Raw genomic sequence first — 5,812 nt, 5'->3', positions numbered from 1 at the left:
GGGGGGGGGGGGGTGTTGGAGAGAGAGAGAGAGAAAAAGAACTGCACAGGAAATCTGATATGTCAAAAAACTTTATGGTTGTCCTTATCAAGAGGTCAAAACTTGAATTGATGCATGCGCTTGTTACAGGAATCCTATGAAATACTCAATTGAATTTACATTTTAAATGCAACAGCATAAGTTCACAAATATTAAGGTTGATTATTTGAAGGTCCTGAAGGTTCTTTGTACATTGCTGACAACTTCAGATGTTTAACTTTATAAATGACGGAATTTTTTTCAAGCCCTTGTGGTAATCAAATATGAGTTCAGAGAGGTTTGCCCCACTCTATGAATGTGGTAATAGTACAGGTATGATAAATTTATATAGAAGGCAAAGTACTGTAAAAAACCAATCAATTTTATTGTAATTCATAGTTTGGCTACAAAAATTTACACAATGACTGAAAATCATTATTAATTTATATAAAAACATGATCATTTTGCATGAAAAACACGGTGGTGGAAGTTATGGAAATATAAAACCTAAAACTTCTATATTAGGAAGGTTGCATATTAGGAAACTTAATATTAAGTAATCTAATTAAAGCATATCTAATTACAAAATTTTTCTTATATTAGATAGATTCCTAATCTATAAAGATAATATTGTATATAAATATGCAACATATATTTTGAATGAAGAATAAGAGAAAGAGCTATTTCCTTCACATGGTATCAGAGCCTCGCACAACCCGTCTCCAATAGTTCGCTCTTCGTCTGTGGCTTCATCTTTGTCCAAAAGCAATTCATAGCTTTCGTCCTAATCTTCAGCTTCATCTTCTTTTGGTTTAGTCTTCATCATGAAGCCATACCTTTGACTTCCTTCATCGTCTTTGTTTTTATTTGGAAGCAATTCATTTGGCTTCATATTTTTTTGTAATGCTCAGTTTCAGTTACCCGACAAAAGAAACGAAGAAATAAAGAATCAAAGGAGAGGAACGATGAGCACCAGAAGAATGATTGTCAATTGTTGTAAGGACTGTAGGTTCTAGTGTGTGTGAAGCACGAATTGTCTCTTCTTCACCTAATGCTTCCTGCAACTGAGGGTTTGAAAGTGTAGGTTGCTCAGCAGGACCATCCAACTTCTCATCGATCGCAGAAATAGTATTTTCAAGGGGAGGTTCTATAGGGGTGATTAAATCAGACACCATAATCTGTTCTGTGGTAGTTTTCTCTCCAGATGAAACAAATATGTCCAAAGCAGTGAGGTCAGATCCATTCTTATTCATTTGATCTTTAGATTTTAAATTAAGGTGAAGCTTATAACATTTATCAAGGTTGTGCCCAAACATCTTAAAATGAGAACAATAAAGAGATCTATGCTCCATAACAATTTGTTGCCAATATCCATTGGGAGTTGTGCCCAACCAGACTTCAGTAACATTAGGTAAAATAATCTGTTTCAATAAGTATTCTGACTACAGAAAGTCTGGTTAGGTTAAAAGTGGGTAGATCTAGCTTCAAAGGGTTCCCAAGTATGACATCAATAGAGTAAAAAACCTGACGATGAAAAAAGTGCAGCTTGAGACCAGGTAGACTAAACCATACTGCTACAGTAGGAGATTCGCACTTGGGGTCAAAATCAGAAGACCACTTGAGTAGCTTCATTGGTTTACCAGCAATGTACCAGTTTACCAGCAATGTTGAGATATTTTTTGGAAAAAATCTCAGTGTAGTCGTCATGCACGGTTAGTTGAATTAATACGTGTCTCCCATCTATGAGCCCCACTTTTCATTTTCCTGCTAATTTGAGATCATCAAAATTTTTCCTGATAATATCCATAGGTGGGTCTCCTCATTGAAATTTTCCAATAAGAGCAAACTTGAATTTATCAGTCAGGGATGAAATTTCTAGCTCAGAGAAAAAAATGTTGTTTTCTCACTTTTCTTGCTTGCAATCTTGATAAATGGACAATCACCTGTACCATCCCGTTGCTTCTTATAATTTGAGGGGAAGACAATCACCGTTTTCCTCTGAGGATTACCCACCACGTGGGAAAATGAGGCTTTGCTAGGTTCAACCGTAGACGAAGGAAGCTCCATCACAACAAGAAAAGCCCTGCCAAAGTCGGGCAGCGGCAAAAATAGCGAGCTGAAGGGGTCGGAGCGAAAAACTGAAGTTGTCGAAGCTGCGAACAGTCACAGCTCGACGAGGCAGGTCACAAAACAGTTGCAGCGAACAAGAGCGAGAGGAGACGACCTGGAAGTCGCAGCTCGACAACCACACAAAAGTTGGATAACGCGAAGGAAGAGCGAGACGTGATGACGGCGCACAGGAGGAGTCGACGATTGCAGGAGAGATTGACGAACGCAGAATTCATTGTCGAGCACTGCGGGAAAGCCGAAAGATCAAGCCAGGGAATCGCCATCGGGCGAAACCATAGCGGTGCAACTCGCCACCGACGCCATTTATATGAGCTTGCCACCGACCATATATATTTATATATATTAGAAAGCCCAAGGGCTAATATATTAAAAAAAAGAAGGATATAGATAAGAAAGAAGGATACATATAGATTGTGTGAGAGGACCCAAGCATGACACCCTACCCACACGATAAACACATGCAAATGGTTCCAACAAAAGAAAATACAGAAAAATACATGATAGCCCGCCTCCCCCCCAAAAAAAAAAAACCAAAAGTGCTAAAACACGTAGTATCAGGTAGCTAGAGAGCAACCCAATTTTGCCCTGCGTCTGCCTCTAGTTCTAGGAAAGGAGCCAACTAAAAATTGGTAATATGAGTCTCATTGCTCGTAGTAACCAATGTTTCGTCTAATAAGTTCCTGAGCTCCTCTTTTCGCCCTCCATTCTTCTTCCTCCTCCTGGAATAGACATGTCATTCCTCATCAAAAGACTAGCTCACCTGATCAGTGGATTGGTCTAAAGTGTGTCGGACATGTGTAGGTTGTTGAACATTATAAGCAACTACTTGTTGTACCAGCTGATCTTTTATTAGATAAAAAAAATACTCTCGTGTGTCTTGACATGTAAGTGAGACTTCTTCAATAACAGTGAGTTGTATTGACACGTTTGGATCTGTACTTGTAGTATGTGGAGATGCTTCATGGGACTTTTAAATACCATGCTCCAAACCAGCAACTGAAATAGAGTGTTCAAAAGCAGGAGCATCCAGGGGTAGAACGACTTGGGGATGGTGTTCTTCATCAGGAACTGCGGTGTTGGAAAGAGGGTCGGGTTGCAGTTTCTCAGCAGGGATGGTACGTGGCAAGACGTCTACCCCCAATCCAGTATGAAAAGATTTTTGAACATGTTGCTAATATTTAGCAATATCCACCTTAGATGAGGATGCAAGTGATAACAGATAGTAAAACTGTGACAAAAAATACTACAATGAGAGCAATAAGAAGGGTGTGGTTCTATTTAAATCTTTTGTCAATACCCGTTGTAAGTGGTTCCAATCCATACCTCATCCAGAGCTGGTTGAGTGATATCTCTCTCAACTAACACACAAACCTCAGAGGGTCGCCACAGAGAGTCTGATGACAGCAAGCGTAGGACTATCAACCTTGAGAGACTTACCGTAAGCAGATGCTAAGAAGTAGAGAATTTCCAAATTGAACAGATGTAGTTTTAACCTCAAAAACTTTATCCAAACAGAAATAATAGGGGACTCCGCTTTAGAATCAAAATCAACAGTCTACTTTAAAATTTTTATAAAACGGTAGTCGATCTTGATAACTTTACGAGAAAAAATACAAATGTAATCCACATTGTGAGATAACTGAATAAGTATATGTTTGTTATATGTCGACCGTCAAGTAAGCCAATATTCCAACTGTCCAATAGCTTCATAGCATCAAACTCTTTCCGAATGATCTCAAGTTTTGGCTGACCATAAAGAAATTTCCTCACTAGAGCAAAACGCCAAGAAAACGCAAGAGTACCTCAGTGAAAAAAAAAGAAGGCTTCCCATTTTTTTTACGAAACTTTTTAATGAAAATGTGATCATCACCACCTTCAAGAGTCTCGTGAAAAGATTGTGAACCAAAACCAGACTCTGAACCTGAAAGAGGGGCACGAGTAGGAATATGAAAGTCGCCGGCAAGGGTAGTGACAGGAACGGAGCGTCGAGGCCATCTCCACAGGCAAGATGACCACGGTCAGATTCGAGCGGCTTGGCGAGTCGCGACAAAAATACGAGTAGACTTCGGGCACACAGCGAGACGAAACTGTCTGTCGGGCAAGAGAGCGATAGGCGCGTCATTAAGATAGGAAACGACGTGTGAAAAAGCAGTTAGACGCCCCCGTCTACAGGTACGGAGCAGTCAGACGTCATCGGCTGGAGTGAGCGTCGTCGACTACGGGTAAGGAGAGACGACTGCGAGTGAGCGTCGTCGACTGGAGAGACGACAACGAGCAAGCGTCGTCGACTGAGAGCAGCGTGTACGTGAAATCGTTGTCGTAGAAGACGGCAGAGAGAAGGAGAGAAGCCGATAGATTCACCACAGGGAATCGCCATCGGGCGAAACCATAACAAAGCCCGCTGCCACTGCCAACGCCATCATCATATATATAACAATAATAATAATAATATATAAATATATACAAATTTAATAGAAAAAAAAACAATATTATTCAAAGTAAAATAATTAAATTTTCTAGCTAATTAAGATAATTTAAATTATTAAATTTGTAATAACATTATCAATAAAAATTAAATATGAATACAGTGTTTATTTTAGACGTTCTAGTTTAGAAAAATTAACGTTAAAATGAACCGGATTGTCTAATAACGAGGTGAGTACTATTCTAAAATTATATTATCATTTTAGTATCTCTTCTAAACCAATTTTATGGGTAGTTATTTATGCTTGATGAATGCAATTGATTTTTCTATTATTAAATTTTATCAATCATTTTGATGCGAATGCTTATAATCTCATATTACGAAATATTTAATGCAATATAGTATTACATGTTAGGTGATGACTTTATAAATGATATGATCTGCATTGATGGTATGTGCATGACTAATTGTGATAGTATCACCTCTTTATGATACTAGCGAGGGAACACTAAGAAAACCATGCACTAATATGGAAAAGACTATTGATATCGGAGTACCTTAATTGATATAATTTTTAGATATTATTTATGTGACGGTTGTTGGTATGATATTGATATTATAAGATTCATTGAATAACATGTTAAATCTTTATATTGATTTAATAAAAAACTTAATAGTCATGCACATTATTCTTTTTTCCCCTTGCATTGCTGTAGTTTAAGAGTATGGACATTCACCGACTTGTTTAGCTCATCTTTTATACTAACTTTTTAAGTTAATTTAATTTATTAAAAGATGAATGATAGAAGACAAAATATTTATTGAAGACGCAAATAACCAGTAACGAGATAAATTTAAATATAGTGCTTCAATTTATTTTGATTAGTGACTCTTTCATTCATTAATATTTACAACAACAACAACAACAACAACAAAGCCTTAATCCCACTACGTGGGGTCGGCTACATAAATCCTTTTTCTCCATTGCGTCCTATTTAGTGTCATATTTTCATTTAGTTCTAGTAAATTAAGATCATTTTTAATACAATAAGCCCAAGTCTTCCTAGGTCTACCTCTGCCTTTCTTAACACAAGTCGAATTTAAAACATCTACTCTCCTAATCGGATCATCTAATGGTCGACGTTTAATATGACCAAACCATCTAAGGCGACTTTCTCTAATTTTGTCTGTCACAGGAGCTACACCAACCCTATCACGAATATATTCATTTCTCATTTT

General features: G+C 37.6%; 1 protein-coding gene across 1 annotated transcript in view; it reads right to left on the bottom strand.

Annotated features, from left to right (window-relative positions):
* LOC110035642 (mediator of RNA polymerase II transcription subunit 23) overlaps positions 1 to 5,812 on the bottom strand; it is a 171,109-nt gene that overhangs the window by 9,143 nt on the left and 156,154 nt on the right. The gene's annotated exons all lie outside the window — the stretch shown is intronic.

This window comes from Phalaenopsis equestris, unplaced genomic scaffold, assembly GCF_001263595.1.
Source record: "Phalaenopsis equestris unplaced genomic scaffold, ASM126359v1 Scaffold198732, whole genome shotgun sequence".
Taxonomy (NCBI): domain Eukaryota; kingdom Viridiplantae; phylum Streptophyta; class Magnoliopsida; order Asparagales; family Orchidaceae; genus Phalaenopsis; species Phalaenopsis equestris.
Note: the sequence above shows the minus strand (reverse complement) of the source record. Positions and strands in the feature narration are given on the sequence as shown.